Here is a 20,447-nt window from a genome sequence, read left to right as displayed (position 1 = left end):
AAACCGATAGGAACTCATCTCTGTGTAGCATCAGTATTAAATGGTGGACTATTGCTTTTTAGGAAAGGTGTTAAATGATTGGAGAAATCTTACAATAAAGAATATTTTCAGCCCTATTAAACATGTCAATATATGATCTTCAGCTCCTATTAAGAATCCCATGAAAATTAATTTAATTGTATATAACTTTACAATCAGCTTTTGAGAAATATTAATATACTCCAACACCATTTCAGCTTTCGAATGTAACCCAGTTTTTATATTGGCTGTTGTAAAAGGACAGTTGTTATGCTCAAGAATGCTCCAGTTGTTTCCTCTCATGCTCTCTTTCCTGTCCCATTATGGTTTAAATAGAACCTCACCCATAAATAATGGACACCTTCTTTTCAAGAGATATGCCTCATGCATATGCCTCAGAGATTTACTAAACTCATCCAGTCATGCCCGTCAATAGACCAGTGGTGAAATTTAATTCCTTTTGCCACAAGTTCTGTGGGCATGGCTTGGTGGTGGTGGGGGCTTTCATGTGACTGGGTGGGCACGGCCAACTTTTTTTCACTTTTTAAAGCATTTTTTCCTGCTAGTTCAGGCAAATAGGCAGGAAAAAATGCTTTAAAAAGCCTGGGGGAAATACTTCTGATCATCGTGCGGTTCAGCTGTGAGCTGCGCGATCACCAGAAGGTCTTTTTTCCACTTTCTAAAGCATTTTCTTCCCTCTGGTTTGTCTGAACCAGCAGGAGAAAATGCTTTAAAAAGCAGGAAAAAAAGCTTCCGACGATCACTCGGCTCACGGCTGAGCCACGCAATCCTTGGAAGCTTTTTTGTTTTTACTATTGATTCACAGAACCAAGGACAATCAGCCCTACTGGTTCATCCGAACCAGCCAAACCGGGAGGATTTCACCCCTGCAATATACCCTGGGTTCAGTCAATAGACCCAGCAGATAGAGTCAGGTTCAACTTAACTTTGGTGGGTTCCCTAGAAATTCCAGAGCAATAGAAACTCTTCTACTGACAGTAGTGGGGGGAGCATGTCAATAGGAGGGGCAAGAGTCGAGAAATAAGTTAGTCTACTCTGCCTAAGTAGCCACTATAGAGGAGTCTCAGATTAAATTAATTGTAGCACAATTGTCATAAGTCAAGCATCAGTGGCAATTCTTATCAGCAGAAGTCAGTCATACCAGCATCCAAGAGGGGAAAGGGAGAGACGAGAGGGAGACAACAGAGGTCACTGCGGGAGAAATAGAGAGGGTAGCCACTATAGAGATAAAGAAACAGAAGAGCCAAGAAAAGTTGGGTAGCAGAATTGGAGAGCAACTTAAAGGAGCTAGGAAACATAGTAGAAATAACAATCAGTACTGACTAATGCAATACCAATAGATAAGTCCAAACTAGAGTAAACTAGACAAAGGGTCAAGTCCAATCACAAGTGCATTAACTAACTTAGAGAAGCAAAGCTAGAAAAGCTAACACCAGTGACTACCAACACAGAGCCAACCCCAAAAGGTCCAGAGCCAGAAATAGCAAGAGCCAGCACTAGAAGAGGTAGCCTTCATGCCAATGTCAAGCGATGCCAGCAGCAGTTCCAAGACCATGAAAGCCAGATTAGCAATAAGGACAGTCAATTGTTTTTTAGCTTTTGGGACTGGTACCAGAACAGACAGAGCTTAGAACTGCAGTGGGAATGGAATGCTATACAGGGTTTGTATGGTCCACAAAAATGTACGGTAATAAGAATATTAGAGTAATACAGATGGGAAGAAAAGAACAGGAGTTTGGACTTTGAAAACTGGCACACTTTATTGTGACTTTGAGTTGATCTAAAAAAAGAAGATTAGAATACAGATTTCTCCCTCTCTTTGCTGGCTGATAGAAATACTTAATTGAGGTTCTGTGACTAGTATTATGAGACTTTTAATACTTGTATAATCCGTAGCTGGCCCAGACGCCGTGAGTTTGACACCCCTGTGATAGATAGATAGATAGATAGATAGATAGATAGATAGATAGATAGATAGAGATAGAGAGATAGAGAGATAAACAGAAGACAGACAATAAAGAGATAGACAAACAGATTTTAATACAATTACAAGTTTTTGAGTGATTTGTAAACACTTCGTAAACCAAGTAGCAAGCTACATTTGCAATGAATAGAACTTTGAGTCTGTAATTTAGCCACTTTAGTTGCAGACATAAAAGCTCCCTAATGCTTATGCACATTTTCCAGGCTTTTAAAAATCCTCATCATTGATTTAATCTCTACTCCAAGTAATAGATTAATGACTTGTCCATTTTTATTTTATATTTTCCACTCTTTACAAAGTTCACTAATATTTAGATTATGTGTGCATTAGTTTGTATGTCTTTGAAAGACCTATGAACCATACTTTTCTCCTATTTTTATGTTGGTAGAATTGCATTATTACATTTTTGAGACAAGTGAATAAAGAAGAATAATTGCATTTTATTAGTACATTTCACCCTAGAAGAGCACATTTGGTAAGCTCAGCCACAACAAAGTACTGCAGAGGCTAAATAACATTTTCCCCCTGCCATAACCTTGTACTTGAGTCCCAGATGTACCGTAACTTTACTTCCAGCATAGTTTACATGTTTATAAGATCAATTAGTATTTAGGAGTCTGATATGAGTGAAAATGGCCATCTAGGTAGCTATGTTCCACCTGTCGTGGAAATTCAGAAGCCATAAGAAACATAATTTCCCTACCTTGGCTTTCACTTCAGTGTTGTTAACCTGCACTCAAGACTTTGTTTATAATCATATTCTAATGAAAGTGGCTGATGTAATTTCAGATCGCTCTGGAAATACTTTTCATTAACAGCCTTTAGGATCATTAACAGACTAACATGATCATTGAAATAAGCAAAAAAGAAAAGTGCCTAGAGTAATTTAAAGCAAAAAAAAAAAAAAAGACCAAATCCAGCAAAATAAACATAACTGTTCCCCATTTGGTGGGTTGAATGTTGTCATGGAATTAGTAGTAGAAATAATTTTGTACCCTATCATAGTGTAACCACCTAGTTATTAAATTATATTAGAAAGTCTGATTTTCATCATAATGCCCAGTGCTTATTTACAGTCCAATGATTTGGGGTGGTTTAGACATTCAACTGCTGTGTTAAAACAAAGATATTAAAGATTTGCAGAGCACTGCTATTATTTAGGCAAATCAAAAGGAAAAAATATTTCCTGCCTTAAACAATAAGCAGAGAATATTTTGGGTGGAACTGTGACTATAGTTGAATCTAAACATCTTCATGCTGATGACATGCCATATTATGTTTTATTGATAGTTATGTACTCCATATACAACAACTTGCTGATATCATCCAGTTGGAATTATATCAGGTTATTCCATTAATTAGAATACATTTTATCTATCCCCAGTATATGTGAATGTTTCTATGGAGATACGTAATAAATGGAATTTCAATTGTCTCTTCAATTCCTTTGGATTGGGAATAATTATTTCAAAGAAAATTTCCACACCTGAGATTTTAAAAGTAGCATTCTTTTAATCATAAATTAATATTGAAGTAAACAGATGGTTAAACAAGTTCATCGAGCTTTTGGGGGAAAGAAACATGCTTAAAATAATACTACCTTTGAGACTGATATATTTATTAAATTACAGGTATTCCTATATTAACAATGCTAACTTACATTTAAACAGATGGATACAAATCCTTCTATTACAACTGACCAAAAAAATCTGGATGACCACAAATCAATAGCAAAGAGAGTTTCTAGGAGCTCTTTGCTGTCATCTAATGTTTGACAACAATTTTGCATCTTGTATCTGATCTTATTTTCATGGCAAGGAGAAACCCTCTACATTTTCTTTACCTAAACTACTGCTATTTTCTAGATTTATCCTTTCATATTCTCATATGATCTTGCATTGTAATTTTTGCTTCCTTTTTTGAGTGCAAGGGATCAATTAAAATACCAATTTTGGGTACAATTAAAAATATAGTATGTGTTCACATTGATAGCATGGCAGAGACTCGTGTTAACTTCTGGATATAAATGTATAGCATTTCTGGCACTCAGAACTGCATGGCATACATGGAAAATGTTGGGAAAGAAGTTGATTTCTTAATTCCTTATTCATGCAACAAATGTACATTCAGGAATAATATTAGAAAAAAAATGTACAGAATGGTTGGTTGGTTAATTGGTTATGAAGCAAGAAATAGCAAGAAATTGACCTAAAACTAATATCTAGTTTTTTATTAACATTGACTCTTTGAATGTACTTAGCTATCCAGTTGTGGAACTGAAGCACCTTCTTAGTTATATTTCAATGAGAAAGTCATGTGGAACTTTGCTAAGAACATAAGGTAGATGATATCCACAGCATTTTTTCTTGTCTGCTAACGTAGTTTATCTTATAGAGAAAATAGACAAAACTTTCCCCTCGTGATCGATTTCTGGTAAGGGCATGTTGATGCTTATCTGGGATTATCTTCAAGAGGCTGTCAAATGGCTTTATTGTGTGCTCTTAAGAGATTTCAATCAAGGAAAATTGAGATCATTTGTTTTCCTGAGCACCTTCTCTAGTTCTATGGCACCTTCCCAATGTTTCCCCGAAAATATGATGGGGTCTTATTTTCTTTTGATCTTTGAAATAAGCGCTTGGCCTTATTTTCAGGGAGGTCTTATTATTTTTGATGTGCATTTTGTGGTGGCAAGCATGGTCACCTCATGGCTACTGCCATATTGCAATATTTTCAGGGAGGGCTTATTTTGGAGGGAAAGCTTATTTTAGTACACACGCTCAAAAACACGATTGGGCTTATTATCTGTAGAGGTCTTATTTTTGGGGAAACAGGGTATTCAGCTACTTTATTCAGTGTTGTGGCAGAAGTGGGTTGCTCCCGATTTGTTCCCAATCCAGCAAAGTGATATTGGCTGTGGCCCATCCACCTGGACACTTCTGCACATGAGCAGAAACTTCTGTGCGTGCACAGAAGCATCGCACGCACATGAGCTGGTATTAAACCGGTATTAAAAAATGGAAGCCCACCACTGTGTTGTATGATGTTGTCAAAGGCTTGAGAGCATTCCATGTAATAAAAATTGCTACTCTTTCATCCCTTATTTCCTTTGGATATACAGGTATAGGCAAAACTATATTTTATTGTGGTCTCTTGTTACCATTTCTTCACTTGGAGTAAGTAGTAAGCCCACAGTATCTTATGTTTTCTTGGTGATTACATGTTTGAAAATAATTTTATTGCTGGATTTACTCTCTATTCCTAGCTCTGATTTATTTTCTTCCTTTGCAATGGCTTATATACCACTTCACAGTGCTTTACAGCCCTCTCTAAGTGGTTTGTAGTCAGCATATTGCCCCCAACAATCTGGGTCCTCATTTTACCCACTTGGGAAGGATGGAAGGTTGAGTCAAATTTGCACCTGGTGAGATTTGAACTGCCAAATTGCAGGCAGCTGGCAGTCAGCAGAAGTAGCCTGCAGAACTGCACTCTAACCACTGTGCCACTGAGGCAATCCTGACTTCATTCCTTCACTTGTGAACTGAAGCTTTGCATGTGGTTCTCCCATCCATTTCCAGTAACTGCCTTTAGATTTCTCCCAGCTTACTCAATAAACCACAATGACATGTCTAGATTGTATTCTTGGTATCCTTAATTTCCTTTCAAGAAGTCTTAGCCAATATATTACTTCTGGCTTTGTTTTTTTTTTCCTATTGGCATCTTCCTTCCTATTTTTCCTAACTTATTAAAATAATGTAGTAATTTCCAAAGGGCATCATCATCATCCTCTTTTAATGACCCTATAACCCCTTGCGGGCTGGCGTCTGGGCAACTGGATGGAGCTGAGTATTTACTGGCTGGATGCCCTTCCTGTCACCAATGCAGAGTTGTTTTTTTCCCAGCAGATATATTCTCATTGTGCCCAAAGAGAGAAATATCTGCCTCTACCTAGGATCGAACTCACAGCCTCTTGGTTGTGAGGTGAGAGCTCCACCTCTGGTCCACTGCACCACTCAATTTCTAAAATGTATGGTTTTTTTAAAAAAAATCTTTAGTTTTAAAAACCAAGGAGAAAGAAAAGAAGACATTAGATGGGTTATTGAACCTATATTGTGGAACTGGCACAGCTCCAGTGTTTGCCCAAGCAAAGATGTGCAATTGCACAGACTTCCTGGACTCAGTTTACAATCTAATCTTAATAAAAAGCAAGGGACATAAAAAGCAGAGAATTGGTATTTGACACTCCTCCACTTGAAATACCTTCTAATAACACATCCAGATGTTTATTTGCAATAATATGTTATACATAAAAACAGGGAGAGCTTAAATTGCGCTATTGTGGCTGGCATCATGAGTTTTGAGGTCGTGTGTAACAGACGGCCTTGATTTTGCGGGGGGAGCAAAAAGAACAAGGGAGAAGGAATGATTATGGAAATACAGCAGGCAAGAAAAGGAAAGAACAGATTCCATTCCATTCTACAGAAGCAGTGGAACTTGTTTAAAGTAAGAGCTATCTAGACCACTGCCCTGTGGTTTTTATCTTTCTTCTCTCTCTATTAGTGTGCTTATTTATAATCCTTTACTGTATATTGATGTTATATTTGATATTAAAGGTCTCTTTGCTTCTGAATTTAGTCTGAGTTAAAGCTACACATTTCTGATATGTGTGTTAGAAAATGCTTACAGAGTACTGGGAGTTTCTGCCAAGCACACACTCAATTTTGCTTTGGTTGCAGAGACAGCTTTGTAGAAGAGATTACTCTGTAGCCTCTACAAACTAAACTTAAAGAAAGGGAAGAAAAAGATTGGTAAAAAAGAATAAAAAGTACTTGGAAAAAGAAAAAAAGAAAAAAAATCAAGAAAAAATTTATATATATAGATCCATTTCAAGCTATTTAGCTCTCATCAGCTAGCCATACCCTTACTGGGATTCGAACCTGGGCTGTATTACATATTAGGCAGGAGTCTTAGCCACTAAGCCACAGGCTCTCCTCCTTTATCAGCTGAGCCAGGGAAATAGGTATGTATTTGTGTTACAACCCCTGGTATGCCCAAATATGGGAGGAAGCTCACTACTCCCTCTTTCTGTCCTTCGGCTCATTACAGAAAACCATCCAGGCAGCATATATATGCTGGTCTTGTTGTATTCGGGTCTTTTCCCGTATAAGATTGAGATTGTCTTGGCAACGTTTCAGCAAGGTCTCACTTGCCATCTTCAGGCTGGTGTTTTGAGACGTCGCCGAAACATTGCCAAGACAATCTCAATCTTACATGGGAAAAGACCCGAATAGAACAAGACCAGCATACCTACACCCGTGAAAATCTACGAAAACATACATACATACATACATACATACATACATACATACATACATACATACATATAGATTTTATTCTTCTTTTCTTTTTCTTTTTTTATATTTATACAGAAGGACTTCCAATTTTTGTTACAAGTATAGACAAATAATTTAGTAAGTCTTCACTCCTTATAGTATTACAAACAAATATTTCCGCATCCCATATCTATCCTTTATAACTAAGTAAATCCATTTAAAAAATCAACTTTTTGATCCTGTTGTGATCAATAACTCCATAAAATACCACCAGAACTTTGCAAACAAAAGTATTATTTTAAACTTGCTCAGGTAAACCAACATTATATTTATTTAGAAAGAGAATCTTGTGAACTATGTAACTTTAGATGCTAAACTCCTCATATTGCACCGTGGTGGTGCAGTGGTTAGAGTGCAGTATTGCAGGCTACTTCTGCTGATTGCGATCTGCCTCTGCAATTTGGCAGTTCAAATCTCACCAAGCTCAAGGTTGACTCAGCCTTCCATCCTTCTGAGGTCCATAAAATGAGGACTCAGATTGTTGACGGCAATATGCTGACTCTGTAAACCACTTAGAGACGGATGTAAAGCACTGTAGAGCATGTATAAGTCTTAGTGCTATTGCTATTGCTATATCCTGGCACTCATCCCACAGAAGCTTCCTATCCTTTGGTCTCCTCACAAGGAGACTCCACTCAATGTGAACAATTTTCCATACTTACCCAAATGGGTAAAGTAAGGGTTTCCCCCACATATGTATGTTCTAGTTGTTCCCATCTCTAGGTGGCCATGCCCATCTCTGTTTCAAAGCTGAAGAGCCAGCTCTGTCTGAAGACATCACCATAGTCATGTGGCTGGCATGACTAAACGCCGAAGGTTCATGGAACATTGTTACCTTCCCACCAAAGGTGGCTCCTATTTTTCTACTTACATTTTTACATGCTTTAGAAGTGCTAGGTTGTCAGAAGCTGGGACAAGTAACGGGAGCTCACTCCATTATGCGGACCTAGAGATTGGACCGGCTGAACTGCCGAGCTGTCTGATCGACAAGCTCAGTGTCTTAGCCACTGTATCCCAACAGGGGTATAAGGGATAAACCAAATCATAGCAAAGATCAAAGAACTTTGTTATGATTTCGTTTGTGGAGACATCTTCAGATTACTATGCCTCCCACAGAATTATGGAGTCTGAAGGACCTTACATCTGACTAACCTTAGGACTTTCTATTATTGCAGTCAACTATCTTTATATACATAAACATGTATACATATACATATTCATTTTAAGTCATCAGATGCATCACAACTTAAATCTGAAATCACTGAGTTGCGAAACAAAAGTAACATTTAATGCAGAACTGTAGTATATTACAATTTCTAAAGTTTTTTTTTTTCTTGTAACACTTTCCTAAAGCATAGAGAGAGTGGAATTCCTGTAAGCCAATCAGGGCTAAATGACTTAAATAAATGAGGATTTTTGAAAAAAAATATTGTACATTTTCAAAGGCCACATATCTCTACAGAATGATCTAAGCAACTTATGTAATTTCTTTTTCATCTAAAATGGTGCAATGCTGTCAGCTCAATTTATGGGCAGTCAGCATCAAAAGCAATTATTTATTATTCCCACAATAATTATTCTTATACATGCACCTGTTTTCTAGTCACATCAAACTTGATAAGAAAAGTGGTACTGATCATGAATCACACAAAAGATTTCTTAAGATATACAAAGACACATCCGTATAGGACAAATTCTTCTAATACGATTAGTTGTATGATTAATGTAAGAACACGATAAGTTTATGTGGGAAAGGAAATGCTGTTATGCCAGAACACAGTAATATTTAAAAGTCAAATGTCAATTTAATATAGGACCTGAATCCTCAGATCAGCTATGACCTTATCAAGTGGCCTTGAGAATTTATTGTATAACTTGATATCATTATCCCTTTGACTCAGCAACATGGCATAACAATAATATTGTCACAGAATAGTAAAATAAGATTAAAATGTTGCAAAGTATGAGACTCTGGGAACAAAAAGATTGGAGCTCAACTGTATTAAACTGAACAACATCTAGGACAGTGATGGCAAACCTTTTTGGCACCTAGTACCCAAATCGGAATGGGCGCCAGAACGCAAGAAACTGGAAGACTGGGTCTTTGGGTTTCAGGTCTGCGCATGCATGCCGGCCAGCTGGTTTTTGTGTGCGCCAGACTGCTGGAAACCCGAAGACCAGGTGGCTGGCATGCTGGAAACCACAAAAAGCAGCTTGCAAGGCCATGCATGCTCTCAGAGAGGGCTCTGCGTGCCACCTCTGTGCATGTGGCATAGGTTCGCCATCACAGATCTAGGACAATCTGTTTCCACCATTACTATCCATATATCACAGAAGAAATAAAATGTAATCAAATTTTTTTTCCATTCATGTTTCCTGGCCAATGGTATAAAAAGGTATGTTACATTTGAACCTAAAGGTGGCATGTAGTTCTGTGAGAGATAGTGCCCATGGAGGGGAAGCTGGGGTGATGGACTACAGTGAAACAGCTGGTTTCCAGGAAATAGGGAAAATATTTCAGAAGGGGGGAGGGAGGGAGAGAGGGAGGAATACATAGTAGCAGAATTGAAAGGGACCTTGTAGATCATCTAATACAACCCCCTGCTCAAGCAGGAAACCCCACACCATTTTTGAGAAGAGGCTGTCCAGTTTCTCCTTGAAGCCTCCAGTGATGAAGCATCCACAACTTCTGAAAGCAAGCAAGACAGGTATTCTCTTACCATTTTCTTGCTTATTTATTTTTTATTTCTAGTCCGTCTTTTACAGTTATGTTTTGGTAGGAGGAGTATAGTTCCTTTTTGCATGAAGACCAATGCAAAGAATGAGTTAAAGCGGCTCTGCTTTCTCTCTACTGCCTGTTACATCCTTGCCATTTTCTCTCTTTAGTGGACCAACTGTTTCCTTGATTTTTTCTTGTTATTTATATGTTGAAAGAAACTTTTTTTACTATTATCTTTGACTTTTGTTGCGAGTTTTTGTTAATTCTGAGCCTTTGCTTTTCTGACTTCCTCTTTGCAGATTCGGGCTATCTGTTGATATTCTGCCTTAGTTATGCGAAGGGATTAGCGTAGGGCTGTCAAACTCAATTTCATTGAGGGCCACATCAAGGTTGTGTTTGACCTCGGGAGGGCTGGGAGGGTGTGGCTAGGTGGAGCATGGCCAGGGTGGGTGTGGCCAGGGTGGGCATGGTCAGGTCAACATCACTCATCAAGGCTCCATTTTTGCTCCGACAGCCTCCTGCAGTCCTTTGCCAGCAAAAATGGAGCCCAGGGGGGCTACGCACAGCCTGCCTGGGTTATGTTTTCAGTTGTGACAGACTCCTGCAGCCCTCTGCAAATGAAAACAGAGCTCAGTGAGGCCAAATGTTGGCCACCCAGGTTCCGTTTTCAATGGCAGAGGGCTGCAGGAGGCCGTTGTGGCTGAAACCAGAGTTCAGGAGGGCTGCACAGAGGCACTTCAGGCCGGTGCTTTTCTGTTTCCAGGGCAGTCTTGCGGGTAAGATCTGAGCACCCCGTGGGCCACATCCAGCCTGCGGGCCTTGAGTTTGACATCCCTGGACTAGCAGAAAACGAAGTAGCTGATATAACAATTCAATCTTTAAACTTATCAGTCTAAGACATATAGAAACATATTGTTACACCTTCTCATGTTTAGAATATAGAGCCAATAATGAAATAAGATCATGTACTGTAAATACGTCATTGCCAGTGTATTATTAAAATATCTTACAGCAGAAATGGCAGCATATCAGAGGAGGGTTGCTACCAGTTCGCACCAGTTTGGGCGAACTGGTAGTAGAATGCTGGCCTGGGCCGCAGAACCGGCAGTGACCCAGGCTGGCCCACCTCCGTACCGGTTCTCCGGTTGCTGCAGCATTTTTTTTTTTTTTGCATTTTTAATGTCAGACCTATTTACAGGCAACTAAACACGCATGCAATGCACGCAGCAGGTGCATGTGCACACCAAACCAGCAACCCACCACTGCAGCAGATGTTGTTGAAAAAAAGCTGTGAAAATCTGCTGAAAGGGTATTTCTCCCTTTGCAAATCAGCCGATCAAAATCAAGAGATTTACCTAGGACAGTGATGGCTAACCTTTTTCTTGTTGGGTGCTACAAATATGAGGGTGTGCATGCGATAGCGCATGCCAGCACCCATAATGCAAAGCACACCTCACATGTGCATGTGTGCACAACCCCACCACCCCATGTTTCCTTTTCACGCGCACCACACTGCTTGGTATTTCCTCCGGGGTGCCGGGGCTGGCTGTGTTTGCCCTCCTTAGGCTCCAGAGCCAGGGAGGGAAAAAAACAGGATCAATGAGCCTACCGGAAGTTCCAAACTTTGGTAGGCTCGTTGGGCCCATTTTTGTCCTCCGCAGGCTCTGGAGGCTTTTCTGAAGCCTGGGGAGAGTGAAAATGGCCTCTCCCAGCCATCCGGAAGGCTGAAAATCAGTTGGCCGGCACTCTCATGTATGCTGGAACTGACAGCTTGTGTGCCAGCAGATCTAGTTCCACATGCCACCTGTGGCACACATGTCATAGATTTGCCATCACGGACCTAGGCCAAAGCAGACCACACTAGGCAAACCAAATAGCCATTTAATTCCTAATCTGAATGGGAAATCGTGCATGGTGTAATGACTTAGGCACCAGAGTAGAAAGCAGGTGACCATGAGTTCTAAACCCATTTTAGGCATGAAGCCAGCTGATGATCTTAGGCCAATCACTTTCTCCCAGGCTTAGGAATGAGGCAATGGCAAAACACTTCTAAAAAATCTTGCTCCAGGAGTTTTGTCCAGATAGTCTCCGAGAATGAACATGATTCAAATGAAGAAAGAAGGAAAGAAAGAAAGTTGAACCAGATATGATGATATTCATAGGATATGATGTTGCTCATTTATGCCATTAGAAGCTTGGTGAGACATGCTTACTACAAGACAATTTGGCAGCATGGACAAAGCCAAAGTTAGTAGCCATGATGGCATCAAAATTCGCAGCTGTCTTATTACAATTGTTGGGCATCACTCATGTGGTTCTGGTATTTGCAAGTTCTCTGTGTATGATTAAAAATGAATTAGAAAGATAATTGTGTGTCTCTACAGCCAGGCATGATTTCCCCCCATTCATTTTTGCCATCTGCCACATTAGTTTTTGCTTCTTGGTCTAGTGTAATTTTCATATATCTTCTAATTTTTCACCATGTAATTGCTGTCATAATATTTTTAGCCTACATTTCATAAAGTACAAGGTTTTCAAGAACTGAGCATCCCTAAAATACAAGTTCTCAGTCCTACCATTATAGTAAGTGAAGAACATAGAATAATAGGGTTGGAAGTGATCTTGGAGATCTTTTAGTCCAACCCCTTTCCCATGGCAGGAGATTCTAGTCCAACTCTCTTCCCATGGCAAGGATAACATAATGGACTGTCCATTCTCTTCTAGAAAACCTCCAGTGATGAAGCACCCTCATTTTTGAGAGATGCCATTCCACTGATTAATTGTTCTTACTCTCAGGAAATTTATCCTTAGTGCTTGGTTGGATCTTTCCTTAAGTTTCCTGAGGTAAAATGGGTGGTCAATAAATTTTTATAAACAAACAAAATAAATAAATAATTTTAACCCATTACTTTTTGTCTTGTCCTCAGGTATTTTGGGGAATAAGTAAACTCACTCTTTTCTATGACACTCGAGAAAGGAAGGAAGGAAGGAAGAAAGAGAAAGAAGGAAGGGGGGAGAGAAGGAGGGGTTTTTGGAAGAGTTCAAAGGACATAAAAAATCTTCTTCTCATACATAGTAGCTATAACAGCATGCAAGTTCCTTTTCATTTTTCTCGTTGATCCAATTTTTCCAAACACTTCAATATATTTTATTATCCCTTAAATCTATTGTTAGATATTAGCATATATCGGGATAAGTCTTCCCTCAGGTCCGCTCCTACAGCGGGAAACAGGTATTCCTCTGATTGGTCAATGGGCGTGCCTCATCCCTATAAAAGGGGAACCCTCCGACCACAGAGTAAGCTGGATCACTACTATTACTAATAAAGAGCTGTTAAGTCACGTCGTGTCCGCAGTCTGTCTCTCGTTGCCCAGATCCAACATTGGCGACGAAGGTGGGATTGAGAGACAGATAGGACGAAGAACGCTACTTCAAGAATCTCCGGATTTGATCCAGCCCAGGAATTCGGCAGAAATTCCGGCAGCCATCTCAGATCACCGCAGCGCGGCAAATTCAAACTGAGAAGATGGCGATGCATGCTCCCCCCGCTCCTTTCGACCCAGCAACCGACGAATGGGAAGCCTTCATGATTCGCTTCGAGTGTTTCCTCGAAGCAAATGAGTACACGGGGATCACCGATGCAAGAAAGAAAAATATCTTCCTCGGCTACTGCGGAAAGGAAGTCTTCAATACGGCCAGAGACCTCACCGCGCCTACTCCAATACAAGCAGTACCATGGGCGACGCTGAAACAAGCCTTGGAAACACATTACGCGCCAAAACCGTCCCGCCATGTCAGCCGCAAAGAGTTCAACATGAGGACTCAAAAGGCGGGAGAATCCATTAACCAATTTGTTGCAGCTCTACGAAGAATAGCAGCCCACTGTGAATACAGGGATTTGGAAGAGCATATCTTAGAGCAATTCATCTGTGGGGTAAGAGACATTTCGTTGCAAAAGAAACTGTTAGCCAACCCGAATCTAACCCTACAGTCAGCATTGAACAAAGCAAGAGCGTCGGAATCAGCGGAGAAATCAGCAGTGACCATACAACGAAGGGTCAACGAAACCCAGCCAGCACCGAGACAAACCAGAGTCCACTACGAAGACGCAAGCCCCGACTACGTGGATCCCGAGTTCGAGGACAGTCACCTAATGCAGAGCAGTCACTGGAGGCCTGGGGGGAAACCCGGATCCCGTTTGCCGCCCTGCGCAAGCTGCGGAGGGAATCACCCCAGGTCTACTTGCAGGTTCAGGAACGTTGTTTGTTCGCACTGCAACAAACTTGGGCACATCGCACGAGTGTGCCGGAGCGGAGTCCCTGCCTCACGGCAGCCACCCATGTACCGCCAACAGAAGCCCAACCCAGGGGCTTGGCGAAATCAAAAAGGGCGCCCAGAGAAAAATCCACAAGTGTTTACCCAGAGAGAAACTCCCCAAAGAGCTGAACGAGCGTATTCCCAGAGAGATTACTCACAAGAAAGTGAGCGAGCGTATCCCCAGAGAGAATTCACACAGAGAGCCGAAAGAGCGTTCTACCAAGACGCTCAACGAGAGTATTTTCAGGATATAGACGATGAGATAGAGTTGACCCAGAGAGAGGAGTTGCGAACGTATCTCACCACGATACATCAGGTCCGCCCTAAGCGGCCCAAAAGGCTGAAAGTCACAGTCCTCTTGGAGGGCTCACCCTGCGAGCTGGAGGTTGACACAGGATCAACCCTGACGATCATTTCATGGGCATCCATGAAACAGGCCATTCCCAGCCTCAGAAAGAGCCAACTGCGCGCTCCTGACGTCCTGCTACGAGACTACCAGGGGAACCAAGTCCCCATCGTGGGCCAAGGCACATTCCACATCCAGTTTAAGGACATCGAAGCCCAGCTGCCCGTGACCATCTCCAGCGCGCCATTGCAGAACCTCCTGGGGCTTGATTGGTTTGAAGCCCTGGGATTAGAAGTCACCGGAATCAACGCCGTGAGAAACAGCAGCGCTGAAAAGATCTTTAAGGAGTTCGAGGATGTGTTCAGCTCCGGTCTTGGTAAGTATGTGGGCAAACCAATATCGTTCAATTTAGATCCAAATGTGGCGCCAATCCGGCTTAAACCGAGACGAGTGCCTTTTGCACTCCGCCCAAAAATAGATAAAGAGATAGATAAGTTAGTGGAACAAGGAATCCTGGAGCCGGTAGATCACGCGCGTTGGGAGACACCTATCGTGACCCCAGTTAAGTCAGACGGATCAGTCCGCTTGTGCGCAGACTATAAATGCACAATTAATGTCGCGCTACAACAGAGCGCATATCCGGTGCCCGTAGTACAGCACCTATTGCACTCATTGGGGCCAGGAAAAGTTTTCGCTAAATTAGATATGGCACAAGCTTACCAGCAACTGCCAGTAGATAGCGCCACAGCGGAGGCCCAGACTATAGTGACGCACAGAGGAGCGTTTAAATGCAACCGGCTACAATTCGGCGTAAGTATTGCTCCAGGATTGTTCCAGAGCGTCATGGAACGACTGTTGCAAGGGATACCGGGAGTCGTCCCATATTTTGACGATATCTTGGTGTCCGCTGCAAACGAGGAGCAACTAAACAAAAGAGTCAGATCGGTTTTGGCCAGAATCAGAGAGAAGGGTCTCCGCCTGAAAAAAGAAAAATGCCAAATTAACGTGCCTAGCGTAGAATTCCTGGGTTATAGAATTGATGGTCAGGGAATTCACCCCACTGAAAAGAAAATTAAGGCGATCCAGGACGCCCCCACACCACGAAATCAAACCGAGTTGCAGGCCTTCCTCGGACTACTTAATTTCTACAGCGTTTTTCTGAGACAGAAGGCGACCGTTGCTGAGCCACTACACCGTCTACTCCAGAGGAACGCACCATGGAGATGGGGACGAGCAGAAGCTGCAGCATTCGCCGGGGTAAAGCGCCTGCTCACCACTGACTCACTACTTGTACAATACAGTCAGACCCTCCCGCTGGTATTGACCTGCGACGCATCGCCGTTCGGGGTTGGAGCAGTCCTCAGCCACAGGATGCCCGACGGGAAAGAAGCACCCATTGCTTTCTACTCCAGAACTCTTTCATCGGCCGAAAGGAACTACAGCCAAATGGACAGAGAAGCATTGGCTGCCGTTGCAGGTGTGAAACGTTTCCATGAATACCTCTACGGCCGCGATTTTGAACTCATTACTGATCACAAACCGCTGTTAGGACTTTTGGCGGGAAATCGCCCCACTCCGGTCTCCCTTTCTCCACGTATGACCAGGTGGACTGTTTTCCTGGCTGCGTACTCTTACAAGTTAATTCATCGACCGGGCTCCACTCTAGGGCACGCAGATGCGCTCAGCCGTTGCCCATTACCAGACATTTTGCCAGACCCCACTCCAGAAGTACCGGTATTGCTCATTGACTGTTTGGATTCGGGACCGGTTTCTTCTTACGACGTTGCAAGGTTCTCCTCGAAGGACAATTTAATAAAACAAGTGCAAACTTGGGTATGGAGGGGGTGGCCAAAGGGAAATGTGGGCCCGGAATTCAAAATGTTTTGGTCTAAACGGGACGAACTCTCCGTGTTACAGGGATGTTTGTTGTGGGGGGATCGAGTTGTTATTCCTTTTGCGCTACGAAAAAAGGTATTGAATGCTTTACATATGGGGCATCCGGGGATCGTGAGAATGAAAGCGTTAGCGAGAAGTTATGTGTGGTGGCCCAATATGGACAAAGAAATAGAGGAGTGGGTGGCCACTTGCGATCCATGCCAGGAGTCGAGACCAGCACCCCCGGAAGCGCCCGCCACAGAATGGGAGAAACCCAAGGCACCCTGGTCACGCATTCATATTGATTTTGCAGGGCCATTCCAGGGTCAAACCTTCCTCATAGTTGTAGATGCTTATTCTAAATGGTTGGATGTAGTCCTAATGACATCAACCACGGCAGAGGCAGTTATAAAGGTTCTTAGGCGGCTTTTCGCCACCCATGGTCTACCAGATCTATTAGTATCGGACAACGGGCCCCAATTCACGGCCATGCAGTTCGAAACATTTTTAGCAGGGTTGGGAATCAGACACGCCCTCATCGCGCCATTCCATCCAGCGTCCAATGGTCAGGCAGAAAGAATGGTGCGGTTCGCGAAAGAGGCCCTCGCCAGGATGGGCCCGGGGGATTGGCAAACACGCATTGACCATTACCTCCTCATTCAACACATTACCCCGAGCGCAACGACGGGTAGAAGCCCCGCTGAACTACTAATGGGTCGCCGCCTACGATCTCACCTGGACAGGCTCCACCCGAATTATTCTACCTCGGCTCCCCCAGACTCTACAAGTAAGGTCAGATCTTTTAGAGAAGGAGACACTGTTTATGCTCAAAATTACACAGGGGGGACATTGTGGATACCGGCAAGGGTCATTGGCATCATGGGCCCTCGATCGTATTTGTTAGAGCTTGAAGATGGGCGGAATTGGAGAAGGCACATCGATCAGCTTCGAGGTCGCCTAGCACACTCCAACTTAAGGGATGAGGGCGAAAGTTTCCTGTCCACAGAAAGACAACCGCAGGGAAACTTCATCCCAGGAAACGACGACACCGGCGAGCTAAGCGGGGGACAGGACATCACGCACGCAGCTGAGCAACCCCCCGTCATCACAGCCGCTGAGCAAACCCCCGTCATCGCAGCCGAACAAGATACCAGGGAAAAGAGCATCGAAAACGCAAGACCTCCAGAAACAGAAAAAGCACCCGATCCTGCAACTACTTCAACCCAACAGGAAACCAATCCTGCAAGTACTTCAACACAACCTGAACTCCGACGTTCCTCCCGAGCAAGACAAACACCCACCTACCTAAAGGACTATGTCACCTACCGCAACGTCCCATCTAGGAGGGGAGGGGTGTTAGATATTAGCATATATCGGGATAAGTCTTCCCTCAGGTCCGCTCCTACAGCGGGAAACAGGTATTCCTCTGATTGGTCAATGGGCGTGCCTCATCCCTATAAAAGGGGAACCCTCCGACCACAGAGTAAGCTGGATCACTACTATTACTAATAAAGAGCTGTTAAGTCACGTCGTGTCCGCAGTCTGTCTCTCGTTGCCCAGATCCAACATCTATACCTAACAATTTAAGGCACCTACTGTATATCTGGATAGTTATGTTATTCACAGTATTCCTGGGAGTTTTTTTTTATTAAGATATCTAATGTCTAACCCAAAATAAGATGTGGGAAGTACAAAATGTATTTTGTAACTCAAGATTTTATCTTCAGCAAAATGTGTGGTAATAGGAACTTTCATGCTCTTCTGGCTTCTGAAAATAAAAATGTCAAATGGGAAAGCAATTCTTCTGTAAATGCAACAGTTACTGACAATATAGGGCAAGAAATATTTGGCCATCACACAAACTTTAATATGACACCAACTTCCATATTTAACATGAGAAATTTGACAGGCGATATGACACTCAACAGCATCCCTTAACCAAAAGGAAATATGGAAGAAATTTGTGCTGGAATGAAACTGTAATGGTAGTCATTCTCCAGCATTTTTACAAGGTAATATTAAATAAAACTAGTGGTACCTTTTAAATTGAGTTATTTATGTATAGTGGGAAAACCTATTACCGCCACCTAGGGATTTTGGCTTGTGACAAACTGATGCACTGGATAGTTTTGAAAAAATAGTAAACAATTTTGAATAATGATTAATATTTTCTTTGAAGGCGGATCTATTGATTGCTGAGAAATCACATTCAGAATCTGGAATTGAAGGAAATTTTGCACAGGTAGTTTGCCAGGAGTGGCAAAAAGTGCAGATGTTTAATCAAGAATAGAAAGTAAGGTGGGGAGAAAGAGATCAGCAATCTTAGGGCAGGTCACCTATATAACTTCAGGTGATAACAGGTTACTTTCATGTCATCCGTTCAACACTCCAGTACCAAGAAATGACCTCCTGTAGACACAGTACAAAGGTGTAGATATTATTTTGAAACATTTTAAAATAATTTTGAAATGTTTAGATAACATTTTACTAAAGTTGAAATATTTTGTTGCTGTTAAAGCCCTAATTAAAAAAAATGTTTAAAATAAAACAAAATAAATAAATATCCTTAGACCACAACTGTCAAGCTTGCAGTTCACGGGCTGGGTGCGAAAGGGCTGGCCATGCCCCGGGGCGGGGGGGGGGGAGTAATCCTTATATGTCACATGATGTTGCCATGACAATGCCTTAGACCATTAAAGCTCAAGTAGAAGCTTTTTTTTTTTTTGCAATTTCACTGCTGTTGATGGATAATTCTTTTTTCCAATTCATAAAACAAGGTTTTAAAGCGCTTTGATTTTTTTAAAAAAATATATTTTCTACTAGGCATATTTTTTTAAAAAAATCAACAAGTTGTTACATCTTAATCTTTTTAATATTTCCTTCTAACCACATTGTTACATTTTGATGTGATACTTATTTCTTTCTAATCCTATTAAAACACCTGTAAAAAAGTGGTAGAACAATGTGTTAAATGCATTTAAGAAAGAAATGTAACACGGTGGAAATCTAAAAAAAAGTGGGGAAGGATTTGCACAAAAATTCAAATTCAATCCATTGTTGGAGAGCCATCATTGGAAATCCCAGCTTTGCTGTTAAAAGATTAAAAAAAACATTTAAATGTTATAATCTGCTTCATTATTTCATTGTTTTCCATGCATTACTACTTATTGTCCAACTACTAGGATCCACGGCCCACTTATTTTCAGTTCTTTGTGATAGTTTTAACATTAAAACTACTAAGATGTGTGTTTGTGTGTGTGTGTGTATACACACATATACACACTAATCTATATTATATATCCATGTATTATCTGAAATTATCTGTATTATCTCATTGAATTCAGGCCAGGGAAGTCACTAAGGGGCCTATAACAGCTATTCAATTGGTTGTAATTTAAAAGCATTTGTGTAAAACAAATTTAAAAACACTCAGATGCTTCTTATGGCTATTACATCTTGCTACACGCTATTCAAAAACTACTACGAACAATGCATTCCTTAAAACACTGCTTTTGGGAAAGGGACTGATGATGAGAGGCTATCATAGTAAGGGTTAATTCATCCTTATTGCCTTAAATATATATTAAAAGGGCTCATTAAAGAGGCAGATGTAATTAGCTGCTTTCTATATATATTGCCTAGCAACCAGATGAAGGCAAGGTATTCTACTTTAAAAAAAAATCTGTAGTGTATAATGTGCTGCTTTTATCCAGCAACATATTTGACGAGTTGTGTAGCGTTTTTTATAAGTGGACTGAGAATTACAGGCCTATGGAG

The sequence above is a fragment of the Natrix helvetica genome (genome assembly GCF_964273705.1).
Source record: "Natrix helvetica genome assembly, chromosome: 3".
Taxonomy (NCBI): Eukaryota; Metazoa; Chordata; class Lepidosauria; order Squamata; family Natricidae; genus Natrix; species Natrix helvetica.
The sequence above is the reverse complement of the archived record's forward strand: the minus strand, read 5'-3'. Positions refer to the sequence as shown.